The sequence below is a fragment of the Lithobates pipiens genome, unplaced genomic scaffold, assembly GCF_037356315.1.
Source record: "Lithobates pipiens isolate NorthernLeopardFrog02 unplaced genomic scaffold, aLitPip1_a1.2 Scaffold_24, whole genome shotgun sequence".
Taxonomy (NCBI): Eukaryota; Metazoa; Chordata; class Amphibia; order Anura; family Ranidae; genus Lithobates; species Lithobates pipiens.
In genome coordinates this window covers 3,484,677-3,502,509 of record NW_027507786.1, presented here as the reverse complement: position 1 = coordinate 3,502,509, position 17,833 = coordinate 3,484,677, and the positions used below count along the sequence as shown (strand labels likewise).

The window sequence follows — 17,833 nt, the reverse complement described above, 5'->3', positions numbered from 1 at the left end:
TTCGATTGATATGTCACCCACGGTGAAGTGGGTTTCAACTGACCGTTAAAATGTGATCGGAACTTGTAATCTTAAATTATCAGTCACATTTATTTTTCTACCATGTAATTTCATAATCTGATCAATCCAAACATGATCATATACATGTACAAGTACATGTTGATTGGAAGGGATACTATGACTATGCAATTTTTATGATTTTTTGATCGAAACACACATAGAGTGGATGAAAAAAGAAACAAAGCATGTATGGCCACCATTTTATCTCTTCTTTAGATGTCTTCTTCATGTGAGCTGAGCCTGCAAAAAATGTGGAGCCTATTGAATGCGGGTTTTACAAAACACAAATTAAAGGTAAATTAATGAGCCGTCCTAACTTTGTCACATGTGTTCTGGGTATCAGCAGTTTGGCTTCACTTGTTATTTTTTGTTGCACCTGAGGCTGTGTTCACACTGCTGTGGTGTACGAGATCGGATGTGATTCGCACCGCACTGCAGTGCAAATCACATGCGATCTCTGTGCGATGCGATTTCAGCCATACAGATAGTATGGCTGAATTCGCATCGCATCCGGCCCAAACTCGCACAGGACCCTTTTTTTGGTCCGCAGCAGAATCGGATGGCATGGGTGTTCACACCATGCGATCCGATTCCTGTCCGAGTTTGCAGATCGCACTGCGATATGCGAACTGATTTGGAGGTGTCATTAACTTTTCACTGACACTCCCAGCAGTTCGCATAGGACAGTGTGAACTGCCGCCGGGAGGCATGCGATGCGGGAACCCGCAGTGGTTTCGCAGCGTTCCCGCATTGCAGCAGTGTGAACCCAGCCTGTTGATTTTTTTTTTTTTTTCTAATAAAAAGTAATTAAGGGACCCTGCTCTCGCCACTTCTAATCAATATCAATGCCATGTTGGAAGGCAGGCCAGGTGTCAGTATAAAGGTAATCCATAATATACACAAGTCACTTTATATAGAGATTGTGGTCAGCTGGGGTTTATGTAACTTGGGAGAGCACAACTGTGCAGGTGAGGCCAACTGAACTGGGGGGAATACTGGCTGGGATGTGCATACACAATTGGTGAAAAGACAAGTTCTCTCACTTTACTTGCATGGTTAGAGTTCTGTGCACCATAGCACAACTACAAACATGGTAAGGTAAGTATAGATGAGTACACAAATGCTGCATATATAGATATATATCTATATATAGATATATACACACACACACACACATATATATATATATATATATATATATATATATATATATATATATTAGAAGGCCAGTATAGTGGCCTGAATTTATGGGAGGAGCCCGGTGGGTATTTAAAGAGGCGGGCCACCTTAAAAAAATTATTAAAAGTCAGCAGCTACAAATACTGCAGCTGCTGACTTTTAATAAATGGACACTTACCTGTCCAGGGTGCCCGCGATGTCGGCAGCAGACAACCAATCACTTGTCTATCAGCTACCCCCTCTGCCATCCTCGGTCAGGGAATCAGGAAGTGAAGCGTTGCAGCTTCAGTGCCCGGTTCCCTACTGCGCATGGGCGAGCGCGCTGCACGTCTTTGCTGGTCCCCATTGTGTTGTGGGAACTGTGTTTTTCCCAGAACACAACGGGGGGTGGGTGGGCATCTGCGGCTAATGTGCTGCAGGGCTCGGGTTTTAAACCGGCGTTCCACCCAAAAGTGGAACTTTCGCTTATTCATTTGCTGCACCCCCTCTGATGCCACATTTCACACCTTTCAGGGGGAACGGGGACCTGTATTTGACAGGTTCCCTTCTCCACTTCCGGAGATGGCACTGCGTCTAAGCTCGAGCGCTTTGCCCATGCACAGTAGAGAGCCAGCTGTGAAGCCGAAAGGTTTCAGTGCCGGGTTCCCTTAACGGCAAAGGCAGCAGCTGCACCCGACAGCTAATCTGAAGATCGGGTGGGGTGCCGACTGCTACCACTGAGGTCCAAAATCTTCCCCGTCTTTTGGCATGCACGGAAAATCAAAGACCGCTACAACAGAGGGTCAAACCCCTCCCTGTCTTTTCACATATGTAGAAAATCATCTCCCGACCTCCTGATGCATGAGTAAGTGTGCTGCAGGTCTCGGTTTTGAGAGAGCCCTGCAGCACATCTGTGCATGCACCAGTTTCCCCAGCCATCTGTGGATACACAGGGTTTCCCATGCACACCCAAAGGCTGCTATGGGGCGGTCCAAAATCTTCCCTGTCTTTTGGCATGCGCATAAAATCACCTGCATGTGTGCAAATGTGCTAACGGACTCTGCCAGGAGCCCATGGGCATTTCTGCACATGTGTCATAATGTTGGTGGCCTAAAGCAGACCTTCATCCCAAAGGTCATATTGTACTGCCCTACCTTCTGGCCCATCTGTCTCCTAAATTTTTATTTAACAAGATTTTTTTGTGCTTGCTGAGGCAAAAATCCCCCCCCCACTCCCTATGTATGCGTAAATGTTCTGCAAAGCTCAGGTTTTTAAGAAAACCCTGCAGCACATCTGTGCATGCACCAGTTTCCCCAGCCATCTGTGGATGCACAGGGTTTCCCATGCACACCTAAAGACTGCTACCAGGGAAGTCCAAAACCTTCTGTCTATTTACATATGCCAAAAATCACCTCCCGATGCATGCGTAAATGTGCTGCCGGTCTTGGTTTTGAGAGAGCCCTGCAGCGCCAGTTTCCCCAGCCATCTGTGGATGCACAGGGTTTCCCATGCACACCTAAAGACTGCTACTAGGGAGGTCCAAAACCTTCGGTCTATTCGCATATGCAGAAAATCACCTCCCGATGCATGCGTAAATGTGCTGCAGGTCTCAGTTTAGAGAGAGCCCTGCAGCACATCTGTGCACGCACCAGTTTTCCCAGCTATCTGTGGATGCACAGGGTTTCCCATGCACATCCAAAGACTACTACCAGGGAGGTCCAAAACCTTCGGTCTATTCGGATGCATGGCAAATCACCTGCATATGTGCTGATGGGCTCCGCCAGGACCTGTGGGCAATTTCTGCACGGGCTCCATCATTTTTGTGCATGGGGGGTGGGGGCGGAGTAGCAGATATGTATTCTATAAATAGTGGATGTTTATGGATAATTTTTGGAGACCACAGATATTGTTTTGTGTTATTATACGCATATCAGGTGGTGTCAAAGACTGAAGGATAAAGATGACAACCTTGGGCATGCTCCTTCAAAAATGAGTTACCAGTGGGAGCCCCCAAGATTTAATTCCTAGCAGATTCTCTTTAAGCAGGCACTCATTGCCAGCAAAAAAAAAAAATGGGAGGGGGTCATGAACCACCTTGCCCCCCTTGCCAGTTCTCCCCTGCAGGGGGCTAATTTTGGAGCATAGATTGTTTATTTGTGTTCAGGGGAAGGGGCTGTGCTGACTGTCTGGGAATCTGGGCTGATTCCGTGGGAGGCAGAGTGGAGTGCGTGGGCACATGAGGAAGGCAAGCTATAGATTCTGTTATTTGTGTCACCCCTGGAGATCAGCCTGTTTTGTTTTTTTTTCCCCCTGCCTGCACATCTGAAACCAACAGCCCCAGATAGGCTGCAATGATGGACAACAGAGCACCAGCATTTGCTACATTGCATTTGTCCCCTGGGCTGCTGCTCCCCTGTAAAGCCTGGATGTCTTTTTATTTTTATTTTTTTCCCAAAGCCATTTTGTGCTCAGTCCTCTCCCTGGCAGCAGATCCTCTGAAGAGGGGACTCTGTGTGTGACGTCAGCAGCTCAGGGCTGACGCAGCTGCCAGAGATAAGCAGGTTGGATGCAAGCAGGCTGCAGTGTGATCTGGTTACCCCCTCCTCCCCCCCACCACCCCCAGCCTCTTATACACACACACACACACACACCCTTCATCCATTGTGTAGTGGATTACTGGGACATCCCTCCCAAAATACCTCAACTCACCCACAGAAACCAGTCTCCAATTATAGATCCTCTCTTGCTTAAAATAGAGGAGGTAAAAAAAAAAAAGAGGAGGTTAAAAAGGAGTAAATAGAAGCAGAACACCCCCCCCCCCCCCCCCTTTTCTTCCATACAGAGACGTTGCAGAGAGGGAATGTCAGGACAGGGGCTCCCATCTCCTCCATTACTACATACCCCAAGAATCCAGAGGATGGGTTCATCCTGATAAATAAACACATTACAAAAACACACACACACACACTTTACACTCAACACCCAACAATCCTCTGGGCTTGCAACAGGCAGAAGCGGAGAGACTTAGATACAAGAGGTAGGACTGGGCTAGGCTGGCTGTCTATGTTATATTTCATGCTTAGGATAATATTCCAGCTGCAATTTACAACAGCCTTAAAAAATGGTGCATAGAGGAGCCCCAATTGTGTGCCTAGGACGCAGCGTTCCATTCAATTACCTTTGTGCATCCCAGTGTAGTGTGTGGTGTGTGTTTGTGTGTGTGTGATTTTTTTTTTTCCAGGCTAAAAATAGCATCACGGTCTTGATTGTACGCCAGAAATAGACTGGGTTTTCACTGGTATAAAAAGACAGCACAGGAACCAGAGAGCCCTTGTCATCAGCTAAAGCTTTATTTTATCCTATACTTAGCAATTACATCAATGGTTGCATTTATTTTTTCCCCTTTTTTTTCTCTCCTGTTCTTTCTCTCTATTCTCTGTCTCTGTGTCTCTCTCTCTGTACACAAGAATTTCCAGACACGGTAAGTAATGGAATGGCTTTTGCTGGGCAAACTATGCTTTTGTTTTCATTGCTGCATTTGGATATTTTTAGCTGGGTGGTGCTGCGTGTGTGTTTTTTTTCTTCTTATGCATGTTATACTGGGCAAGGCAACAAGGCTAGATGGTGGATGCATGTGTAAGAGGGAATTCTAGCAAGGACCTGGGGATCTCCCAGCATTAAATCTCTGAATCAATAGAGCCTGCAGCTTTCTCCCTCTCTCTTCCTTCACTCCATTCTCTCTTTTTTCTCTCTCTACTTGTCTCTCTTTTCTTCTCTCGCCCTCTTCTTTTTCTCTCTCTTGCCTTATCTCTCTCCCTCTCCTTGTCCTCTATCTCTCCTCCTCTTCCCCCCCCCCCCCCTTGTCTCTTCTCTCTCTCTCTCTCTCTCTCTCTCTCTCTCTCTCTCTCTCCTCTCTTCTCTCTCTACTTGTCTCTCTTTTCTTCTTCTCTCCCCATCTTCTTTTTTTCTCTCTCCATCTCCTTCTCCTTTATCTCTCCTCTTCTTCTTCTCTCTCTCCCCCTCTCCTTGTCTCTTCTCTCTCTCTCCTCTCTTCTCTTTTTCTCCCCCCCCCCCTCCCCATTGTCTCTTCTCTCTCTCTCCTTTCTTCTCTTCTCTCTCTCTACTCGTCTCTCTTTTCTTCTTCTCTCCCCCTAATCTTTTTTTCTCTCTCACCCTCTCCTTCTCTATCTCTCCTCCTCTTCTTCTTCTCTCTCTCCCTCTCTCCTTGTCTCTTCTCTCTCTCTACTTGTCTCTCTTTTCTTCTCTCTGCCTCTTCTTTTTTGTTCTCTCTTCTTTCCCCCCCTCTCCTTGTCTCTTCTCTCTCTCTCTTCTCCTCTCCCCCCTCTCCTCTCTTTCTCTATCTACTCTCCCTCTCTCTCTTCTATATTTTCTCTCTCCCTCCTTGTCTTGTCTCTTCTTCTCCTCTCTTTCTTACCCTCCTCACCCCCCCCCCCCCCCCACACACACACACCTTTCCTCTCCTATATCCTTCTCTCTTGATTGCCCTCTTTATTTTTCTCACTCTCTTTTATTCTCGCACTCTTTCAACCCCCCCCCCCCCCACACACACACACACACATAATCTCTCTCTGGCACCCCCATCTCCATTTCCTCTCCTCTACCCCCCCCCCCCCCCCCCACACACACACACACACAAACACATACACAGAATATCTCTCTCTTCAATTTCTCTCCCTTTCCTCTCTTCTACCCCCACACACACAGAATATCTCTCTCTGGCACCCCCATCTCCAATTACTCTCCCTTTCCTCTCCTCTACCCCCCCCCCCCCCCACACACACACACACACGCACAATCTCTCTCTCTGTCTGGCACCCCCATCTCCAATTCGTCTCGCTTTTCTCTACTCTACCCCCCCCCCCCCCTCCCTCACCTCTTCCTTTCTCTATCCCCCCTCTCTCTCTCTCTGTTTCCCTCCCCCCATTTCCTTCTTTCTCTCCCCATCTCTCCCACCTTCTCCCCTCTCTATGTCTTTTGCCTGTGGACTCTAGTAATATTCCGGTTGCTCGGGAAGGGATGTCGCCTGGGTTTTGGTAGAGAAGCTCCCCACTATATCAAGCGCAGCCGAGCGCCAATGAGCTGTCCAGCAGTTGTGGTGCTGAAACCTTCCAGTCTCCAGCACCGCTCCCTTATGCATTCTTTTCCTTCTGTACAGAGCTGTTTAGCAGGCTAAACTCCACTTAGTCAAGCCCAAGTCCAGAAGCTAGTGTCCGATACAGCTAGTACAGACACCCTGCATCAACCTCACTTTGTCAAGCAGAAAGCAAATCTAGAGCTGGCTGGCTCAGGAGCTGTCCAGAAATCCCCTCTATAACTATCATAACCTATTGAGCTTGTTGCTGCTTTGTGGGATCCTGTTATCCTTTCCTAAACTCAAGACTGGATACTAAGCTAGAGCCAAGCAAGCCCAAATATAGGTAAATCCCTCATACGGTTGGAATAGTATTTTTGTAAGAGTCTGGAGCTTGATGACTTGCAAGCTTTACAGAACAAGTGGTGCTAAAAAAAAAACCACATATCCGAGCCCAAGTTTTGAACCAGGGGATCATGTTCTCCCTCCAAGCACACGCAAACCTAGTTCTATAAATCTAGATCCTAAACTAAAGCCAAGTAATCTCAGGTCTAGAGCCTAAACTGGAGCCAAGCAATTCCAAACCTAGATCCCAAACTGGAGCCGAGAAAACCCAAGCCTAAATCCGCAACTGGAGCCAAGCAACCCCAAGCTTATATCCCAACCTGGAGCCAAGCAAGCCCAAGCCTAAATCTCATGCTGGATCCAAACAAGCCTAGATCCTAAATTGAAGCAAAGAAAGCCCAAGCCCAAATCCTAAGCTGGAGCGAAGCAAACTCAAGCCTAGGTCCCAAGCTAGAGCCAAGCAAACCCAAGCCTATAACCCCAGCTGGAGCAAAGGAAGCCCAAGTTTAAATCCCAAGCTGGCACTTAACAAGCCCAAACCTATATCCCAAGCTAAAGCCAAGCAAGCCCAATCCTAGATCCTAAACTGGAGCCATGCAAGCCCAAACCAACAGCCATCCAATGATAAAGGCAGTGCCGGACCATTGTGTCCCCCCTTCCACCAGTTCCATCTTCCCGCCCTGTATTTGAATGGCTTATGCTTGATGCTGGTGAGTCTGTAGGTTTCTTTATTTAGACTGCCTCTCCTCCCACCTCTTTTCTTCCCCATTTAAGTCTCTTCTCCCAGAAGATGGTGTGTGTGTGTGTGTGTTTTCCTCGTAGCTTTCCTTACTCATCCCCTCTCCAGATGAGTTGGTGGCAGATGAATATAGAAGCTCATTTAATTGGTCAAGCAGGTTGGGCAACAAGCAATCGACTAACAGAATGAGACTTGGTAGGGATCGCTTGCTTGACCAGCCCCTACCTTTGAATCTTGCAAGAGGGAACCCCGGTAGATTAGATAGAAAACACACATAATCGTACAGACCTGGACTGCAATCCCTGGGACTTCTCTTCGGGATCAGATGAATAAGCAGCTGGTGAGATTAACGCCGAGGGTTTGCCAGCTGCGGAATTCCCAAGATGGCATTGCAGCTAGAGACTCAACCAATACATGGGGCTGCCAAGGGGTTAATGGCGGCAAATCATCATTTTCTAGGGTTGGAAGGGGGGTCCAGATCACCTTGAAGGGGGTGCTGGAGGCTCGGAGTGGGGGGGGGGGGTGTCAGATAAAGGTGCTTCTCCACGGCTGGCACAGGCAGAAGTGGGCACCGGCAGAGCAGACAGCCAGATAAACGTATGTTGGATGGGAATTTTTAGCAAATCTGAACACCCACTGATGTCACTATGTACATTGCTGAGATTCCAGCCCGCGTGGTCGTATTTACAAACGGATCACACTTTTTTTTTTATAAAAACAGCAACAACACGTGTAGCAAAAAATGCTGCAACCCCTATAGAAAAGGGTGGGTGGTGAGGTGTTGGAGAAGAGAAGGGGGGGGGGGGGGTATACTCTCACACATAAATAGGAGGAGGTTTCCTTTTTTGTTTCCAATAATAAACCCAGTAAGTTGGTTTATAACCCATTCACCACCTACCAACCCCCCCCCCCCCATGTTTTTATTCTTGCTTGGCAGCAGGGTGGTCTGCACAGCTGTGCATGCTCCCTCCTGCAGCCAAACAGGGGGGTTAAAATGCAGTCAGAGAGCCAGCAGGTGCCTCAGACAGACACACAGAAAGACACGAGCCTCGCCTGCCCGGGATCCTATTAAATAATTGAACGGTGGCAGCAGTAATTTCGGTGGTAACAGCACGGATTTCCAAGTCGTGACTGTATAAGTGAGTAATGAGAGGCGCCTGCGTCACTGCTCCAGTCACAGTTCACCCAGAGTGAGCTGGAATCGTGACTTGCTAGATACCCAATGAGAAGCAGCAAGTGTTGGCTGGGATTGGGGAGGGGGTGGGTGGGGGGGGGGGGGTCCTGGATCAAGGTACCACACAAGACCCAATAAGATGTGATCCAGGGAGGGGGGGAATCCGGACCGGGATATAATAGAAAAACTCAAAGGAAAGGAGATCCATGGGCACCCAAATAAGAAGAGATCCAAAGGGGTTCCTGCCAACGACATCCGATCACTTTGCTCCTTCACCGTCAACAAGTTGAAGAAGGTAGAGGAGGGGGTTCAGGATGGTAGAAGATCGTGACCCTCCCACTCAGTGCAATAACTTATATACATACCTGGAACAAGGGGGGCAAATGTGGATTTTTTTTTTTTGTGACAATATTTTTGTTTCATGGCGTCTAAGAAGAGGAACACGTCCAGATGTGAGGAGATACATGAGACCCAAGAAGTAAGTAGGAGCTTAACTTGTCTTTGAGTCTTGTGAAGTTGAACCTTTATGGTAGACCTAGAAGAGTGTTCAGGGTGACTAGATGGAATTGACTGGATTGAATGTGCTGTCTTAAAATATTAACCTTCAAATGTTTAGAATGGTGGAATAGGATGGACATAAGCTCAGAAGGGGGAGTTAAAGGTTACATGAGTAGACATAACTTCAGAAGGGGCAGTGAAGGGTTACATGGGTAGACACCAGTTTAGATGGGGCAGTGTAGGGTTGCATGGGTACTCATAACCTCTGAAGCGACAGCGTAGGTTTAGATGGGTACATAACCTCTGAAAGGACAGTGTAGGGTTAAATTGGTACATAACCTCAGAAGGGACAGTGTAGGGTTAGATGGGGAGACATAACCTCAGAAGGGGTAGTGTAAGGGTGCATGAGTAGCAAAACCTCAGAAGGGACAGTGTATGGTTAGATGGGGAGACATAACCTCAGAAGAGGTAGTGTAAGGTTGCATGGGTAGCAAAACCTCAGAAGGGACAGTGTATGGTTGCATGGGTAGACATAACCACAGAGAGGACAGTAGTTTTAGATGGATAGACATAACCTCAGAACAGGCAGTGTAGGGTTATATGGGCAGAAATAACTTCAAAAGGGGCAATGTAGTGTTACATAGGTAGACATAACCGCAAAATGTGTAATGTAGGGTTACATTAGTAGACATTTCAGATAGAGCAGCTTAGTGTTAGATAAATGGACTGACAGTCAACTTAAAATGTATATACACACCCAAAACGAAAGGGCAGGGTAGAGTTTGATGTGTAGACATGACTTCAGGAGGGGCAGCATAGAGTTAAAAGGATAGATATAGCATCAAAAGGGGTAGTGTGGGGTTAGATAGTTAGACATCATGTCAGAAGCGGTAGTGTGTGGTCAAATGGGTGGGCATAGATGTAAGGTTAGATAAGTAGACAGAATATAAGAGGGGGCAATGTAGGGTTTGGATGGGTATACATAACATCAGAACGGGCAGTGTAGGGTTGGATGAGTAGACATGAAATGCAGGGTTAGATGAGTAGATGAAACTTCAGAAGGGACAATGTAGGGTTTGTATGGGTATGCATAACATCAGAACGGGCAGTGTAGGCGTGAATGAGTAGACATTAAATGCATGGTTAGATGAGTAGATGTAACTTCAGAAGGGACAATGTAGGGTCGGATGGGTAGACATATCTTCAGAAGGGGCGGTGTAGGGTTTGATAGGTAGACAATAGATGTAGGAGGTTTAGATGGTTACATACATATAATTTCAGAAGGGGCATTATAGGGTTGGATGGGTAGATATAACATCGGAAGGGGAAGTTGTTGGTTTATATGGATAGACATATCTTCAGAAGGGACAGAGTAGGGTTAGATAAATGGACTGACCGACAGCCAACTTACAATGCATAAACACAGAAAACTTAAAGAGACAAGTTTAGTTTTTTTTAAAAATTTGCACCACCCTGTATAGGCGTTGAGGAGTATATGACCAACTAAAATGAAATTATTTTCTTCCTTATAATTATGGGATGAGTAACCGTCATTGTGGAAGACACAGGGATAGACAGACAGCTATAGATATACATACCCACCCAAAGCAGGCACGGTGCTCCCTGCATTAAACTGTGCAGCAGCCATCCTGGGAAGGAGTTAAAGTGTGTATAGGGGGATGGAAGGAGGGGCTGGTGGTGGGTTTTACGGCACTAATCGTTCCTTACACCGGGGGATTCCATGTAGCTGACGTACTCACGTGTAGAACTTGGCAAGGTAACTCCATTGAATAAGAGAAGGGCTTCAAGTGAGGACATTGCAATCACTTCAAATCGTGACAATGGACGTCTTTCAAATGCAAAAAAAAAAAAAAAAAAAGACACTTGACACCTAAACTATGACCAGTAGATCTATTTATAGACAAGACAGGCAGAAATAGAACTGAACACCCCTGTCTATAAAGGGGTCGTCTCCCCCCTCCCTCAATTCATCCTCCTCCCACCACCCCACAATGATGGGGGTCCCCCCCTCCCTCCAGCTTGTGTTGTGGAGGATTTGTTGAATAATTGGAAAATGGAAATGTTTCTCTCTATACCCCTTTCGAAAAGAAAATGAGATGTGAGGCGGCTCCTGATTGGTGGGTGACGATTTTAGTGGCGACCAATGGGCAGCCCGGCTGCTTTGTATTTATTTAGTGCTCAGGGGGAGAGTTTCCTCTTTACGCAGCTCCTCCGCTCGGCTCGCTCTGTCTCTCCCTCTCTCCGCTCTGTACAATGGAGGGAGAGAGCAGGGAGCTGTCCGCCGTCGGTGGTGCTGAAGTGGCCGGGCTTGGCCAGCCAGCGGAGCACCCAATTGGAGAGAGGAGCAAGGTTGGGTTTCTAAGGGAAGAGTCTGATTTTTTTTTTTTTTTTCTGGAGCCCCCACCACGGAGCTGCTGGAGATCGGAGATGGATCTGGTCCTTCTCGAATCTTTTTGCGGTCTGGGCTTGCTGTATGTGAATACCTAGCCGGGAAGCCCTTACCCCAAAAAGCATTTGCGGAGGGCACACTCGCCCGTCGGCAGCGAAGAGAACACATTGACCTCCTAGACCAGAGAAGTGTACCTTCACCAGCCTCTCTGAGGGCTCACTCCCCTTCCTTCACCAGATTTTCTGAAGGTTCACTCTCCATCACCAGATTTTTTGAGTGCTCACTCCCCTTCCTTACCAAAGTACTCACTCCTCTTCCTCACTGGAGTGCTCACTCACCAGAGTGCTAGCTCACCAGAGTACGCACTCACCAGAGTACTCACTCACCAGAATACTCACTCATCAGAGTACTCACTCACCAGAGTACTCACCAGAATTCTCACTCGCCAGAGTGCTCACTCATCAGAATGCTCACTCACCAGAATGCTCACCCACAAGTATGATCACTCACCAGAGTGCTCACATCCCTTTTTCACCAACCCCAGCGCTCACTCCTCTTCTTCTTCATCACTTTCTTTTTTAGCGCTCACTCCCCGTTTTTCTTCATCACCGTTTTTTTTTTTTGGTGGGGGTGGGGGGGGGGGACCCCTTCATCTTTACCTTCCTTCAACCTGCCAACCCTCACTCACCTCGACAATATGCGTGTGCGCTTCACCTTCAAACCACTCTGGATGTTATAACCTGTACTTTTTTTCTCAATCGTGTTAAAGAAAAAAAAAAAAAGTCTGCAGAGAACATAAACGTCAGCATACAACACCCCAGGACACCCTTAAAGTTACACCCACTGGGTGTATCTCCGTGTGTGCCTAAACAAGCAAAAGATTCTCCTAAAAGCATCCCCCCTTTCCAGCACCCTTGACTAAACTTTACACGACTTTTTACAACTTTTTTTTTTCGGGGGTTCCCCATTGACTAGCTGTAGGAGGGGTATAAGACACACCCCCCCCACCCCTCACCCCCAAATGTGTGCCGCGCCCCCTGCAAAGTTCAATAGAAAGTTGCTGCTTTGCTGTCTCTCCTCCGAGCTTTGCTGTACGGATCCGCTCCGAGCCTCGATCTTCATTCACACAGCAAGCACGGAGAAATGGCAGTTGGAAGGAGAGCAAGCCGGTTGGCTTCTTTGTTGCACTTCTCTGCCGGTGCAAAGCAAATGGGGCAAAATCACCAGGGGGGGGGGGGGGGCTGGGGAGCAAAGACTGGACACAGATAGATTGGGAACCCCCCCACCCCCACCCAGCCGCAAGGACAGAGCCAGAAATGACTTCAATAGACATGAATGAAGCCAGGGGCCCCGGGAATCCCTTCAGCGTGAGCTATATACTCACGTCAGATAAATCGATTTATTGGGGGAACCAATAGAAGGACCCGACCAACACAAGGACCATTTAAAGAGCTGATCAGTCCTGGAAGAGAATCTTTGGGGTACAGTTTATACGTCTAGGTACATGTTATTACACTCCCTGTAGACTAGTTTCCACGTTTTCATTGAATATATGAGTAAATGCTTCCCTTCCTAATTATAACCCTTCCAAATATTTGGCTTAAATGAAATGTGGGGTCTACGCCAATATTAAAGTCACCAACCTTGAAAGAAAAGTATGTTGTAAGCATGAAGGAGAAATCATTTCATGCACCCGTATTTATTTCTCTGAATGAAAAAGTTTCAGGTTATGTGGGTTTGGGGTGGCGATGTCCATATCACAAAGCTCTTGCATGGTGGGACTTAGTAGCCCCATGAACCAAGCTGCGGTCTTGTTGGAATCCAGTTCGCAATATCAGACACCATGCTTCTGCAAAGGCTCGTTGAGAAAGAGTTAACGGTTCTCCAAAGACAAAAGGGGCTTTCAGGAGAAAGTAAGAGCATAAAGCAGAATAAAAACTACACAAGCCAACACAGTAAAAAACTAAGCGAAAGCTAAAGCACGTCTCTACTTTTTTTTCTAGAACCACGTAGCTTAGTAGTTAATGACTTTCAAAAAGGTTTAGACGATCTGTAGGTCTTCCGACTTCCATCCTTGTCCTCAACCTGTTCTAGTATTCTCTAATAATAGGGGTACCTTCCCCAAATCCATCCCTTTTTTTTGGGGGGGGGGGGGGGGGGTTAAAGCCACAGTGACAGAGAAACCCTTAGAACTTGCGGAGTATTCTAGATTTACAGCTTAGCTGTTGATGACCAACAAAACTTGTGGGTTACACCAGTTGACTATCCGCTAATAGAGGACCCCCTGCTTCTGCAATAGCTTTAGGCAGCCAAAAGTCCACTGACTTGTAGTTCCACAGTGTAGAAACCCAAATGAACAGCGAAAATGTCTACTCTACAGTCTACTATCCTACCTGGTTTACCAAGTTGAGGGTCTATAGACTTTAACCTTGCCCTTATAAAAAAAAAAAAAAAGTCCACTGACTTGTAGTTCCCCCATAGTGTAGAAACCCAATGAATAGCGTCCATCTCCATTCCATAGTCCACTATCCTACCTGATTTACCAAATTGAGGGTCTGCAGTCTAGTTCATTGAATTGTAGTTCCACCATCGTGTAGTAGTAACCCAATGAACCGCTTCCATCTCTACTCCACATGCAGTCCACTATCCTATCTGGTTTACCAATTTTAGAGTCTCTAGTCTAGACTATAACCTTGCCCATATTAGAAAAAAAAATGTTCACCGACTTGTAGTTCCACCATAGTGTAGAAACCCAGTGTACCTCGTCCATCTTTACTCCACAGTCCAACCTGTCTATAGACGATAGTCCACTGACTTGTAGTTCCACCATAGTGTAGGAACCCAATAAACCCCGTCCATCTCTACTCCACTATCCCACCTGGTTTATCAAGTACAGGGTCTATAGACTATAGTCTTGCCCTTATTAAAAAAAAAAGTCTGTTCTTTGGATTTTATTAAAATAAAACCTTGAAGGTCTTAAGCTTAGGAACCCGATGCCCTATGGGCTGACGCAGTGCCAGGCTGAAAGCCTAAATCCTTAGTTCGTAGTTCTGGAGAACTGAACCTTCAAATTTCAGGGGATTCCCTTTGCAGGGTTGAGGAGAAAGTAAAAACATATAATTAGTATGTTGCAGATTGTAGCATAATATACATAACATAACACATAATAATGTTAACAAAAATAAAGGATATTGATACTTTTGAAGAGTTTAACACTAGTTCTGGAGACATTATGTTTCATGGAGATAGTTGGAGTTAAGTATTCCGAGCTGTGAGGGAAATATGTCCACCATGCACCATGTATTATGGGAGAGGCTCACTGCTTTGTGTTTAGACATTGGAGATCTATTAAGACACATACAGTATCTATGTGTGTGTGTGTATCTGTAGAAAGATAGATTATCCATGCAGCACACTGACATAAAAGTATGACCACTTTCCCATATTTCCCAGTTTCGTGCCCACCTAGTTCTTTTTGGCAATGCTTATATTTAATGATACACCTCGATCTATTTCTAAAATATTGCCATCTCAAGACCAGTTGTTGTGGCAATGAATAGTAAAGGATTGTTGCTGAATCTATGGGATTCCCCCTTTTAAACCCTTCATAGAACCATGGTGCTTATGTGTGGCTTGCTGACTAACCTTAGCATGTCATAGGGCTATAAGTCCATGAAGTCCACATGAGAACCAAAGTAATAATACCTTGGTGGCTTCACCCTCTTCTAACTGTGATACCTGTAAGCCTATCATATTATAATATCAGGCCATGTTTATGGTAACTTTAATGATTCACAGACTAGAGGAAAATGTAATAAGGACCAAGAGTTGTTATAAGTATGGTGTGTTATGTAACAAGGGTCTTTTTGTGATACTGATTGTTTTCAATAGTTACCCATTGGAAGTTCATGTCATAGAAGGTTCCATCATTTTTAGGATAATCTGTGTCTTGTAGTTGCAGAGTAACTAGACAGGAAGGTTTTGTGTCTACCTTAAAATATATTAGCCCAGATAATCAATCTATCTATCTATCTATCTATCTATCTATCTATCTATCTATCTATCTATCTATCTATCTATCTATCTATCCATCTATATATCTATCTATCTATATTCTATCTATCTATCTATCTATCTATCTATCTATCTATCTATCTATATTTTATCTATCTATCTATCTATCTATCTATCTATCTATCTATCTATCTATCTATCTATATTTTATCTATCTATCTATCTATCTATCTATCTATCTATCTATCTATCTATCTATCTATCTATCTATCTATCTATCTTTCTATCTATCTATCTCTTTCTCAACTTTTACTGTCACCCCTTTCTATAGTACCATCCAACCCTGGGTGGTGGGGTTCTATTGTGTGGGGTCCATCTAATGGTGGATGGTAAATCTCATCTTGTAATGATTTAATTATTGTGGTGGGAGGGGGTTCTTATACTGTCTAAAGTCATTCCTATTTTTGGTGGTATTTTCCTGCTACGTATCATCTTTCTTATTACATATGAGCTGGTTTGCCAAACAGTTCCTTGAATTACTGATGCACATGAATTACTCAGGTTCTGTGAATGATTAAAATCCCAGCACTGACCCAATCTAACAAGACATGCAACCTGTATAATGCCAATAATTAAATGGGGAACTGGCAAACCTAATGGGGTGTTCAAGCTATATAGATTCATACTTAATATATAGGGTGAATTCCCGCCATGTAAGGCCCATATATGGAGCGTTCTCATACAAGGTCATTTTTATTGTATATGACATTGATGAATGCTCCGATAGTGTATATGAAAAATGACTGTATATATGTACAGATACAGTATGTGTCATTGATCCCTCATTGTTTTTTTGTTTTGTTTTTAGGCTGCCTCAATGTCCAGGTATTCTTCATCTATGACATGACTTTTTGAAAGCAGACTGAGCCTTTGCCATGTTAAGGTGAGGATATGGTAACTTTCTGTACAATGGCCAATACCCCCACACACCAGAAAGGGCATACATAGCTCGGTCTTCATATGATGTATACACAGTAAATGACTGAAGAGTAATAAATGAGAGAACCCTAGTCTTAAAGATGAATCCTACTAGGCAAAAAAAATAAAAAATTATATATATATATATATATATATATATATATATATATATATATATATATATCATCTTTCAAAAAAACTATCTACCCGTCTATCTATCTATCTATCTATCTATCTATCTATCTATCTATCTATCTATCTATCTATCTATATATCTATCTTTCTATCTATCTATATGACCTATACAAAGCAAATGACTGACTGAAGAGTAATAAATGAGGGAACCTAGTCTTGTGAATGGGGTGAATCCTACTTGGCAAAATAAATAAATAACACACACACACATATATATATATATATATATATATATATATATATATATATATATATATATATGACATCATTAAACTGATATGTACCCATATAACAAAAAAAAGACCTCTCACAATAATGATGTCATTCATGCCCCACAGAGAATCAGGTCTGATAAAGTCTATTAGGCAAAACATGTTAGGGGACAAAGTTACATCTTACGAGGAAGAGAATGCCTGTCTAACCTATCCAGAACCAATAAAGCTTGCTGTAGATCAGCAGAATAAAAAAAATGCAGAGTTAGGCTTATGCGTTGTAAATCCAGAAAAGCAGGTGGTTGAACCTGAGCTTCTGTGTGTGGGCAACACTCAGCATGCTGCAGTTCGCCAACCATGATTTAATATAATCTCCCCTATGATTTGCTCTATGCGAGCCCTATTGTCAGTGCTTAGTCACAAATTAAAAACATTTCAGGGTGCTGCATCCTGAATTATAACTGATTTCCCTTTTGGAGAGTGAGGTAAAAGTATTGCTCTTTTTTTAGGGCCAGTTCTCACCACATGCAGTCCAGAGAGCTCTTGCTCTGCATCAAAAACGCATGGAAAGTTGGTTATACGTTTTCCAATGGCATAGTTCACACCAGTACAGTCAGTTCCAGGGCTTTTCAGTTCCATGAAAAAAAAAAAGTAGAAAATGCTACACTTTTCCTGCACAGTACTGTACTGGAATACAGTAGAATGCATCAAAAATGCACTGGACCCCTAGAATAGTAGAAAAAAAAAACAGGAAAAAAAGTAGGAAAAAAAGCACCTGTAATGCATCCGGAAACGCATCAAAGATGCACATGCAGAAACGCATCCCGGAACGGATCTGGAATGCGTTTTTATGGTGTGAACTGACCCTGAGTCATTTTAAAAAGTCTTTATTTTGATATCATACCCTTTTGCTCAGTAAACCCAGCTTTCATTTTTAAATTCAGAAAGACAGGAGAGT

General features: G+C 44.6%; 1 long non-coding RNA gene across 2 annotated transcripts in view; it reads left to right on the top strand.

Annotated features, from left to right (window-relative positions):
- Positions 1 to 3,887: 3,887 nt before the first annotated feature.
- The window catches only part of LOC143929616 (uncharacterized), a 106,780-nt gene continuing 92,834 nt past the window's right edge, over positions 3,888 to 17,833 (top strand). For both annotated transcript variants that reach the window (XR_013262552.1, XR_013262551.1), the window contains exons 1-2: positions 3,888 to 4,699; positions 16,359 to 16,433. This is a non-coding gene — a long non-coding RNA (uncharacterized LOC143929616). The remainder of the gene's footprint in view (positions 4,700 to 16,358; positions 16,434 to 17,833) is intronic.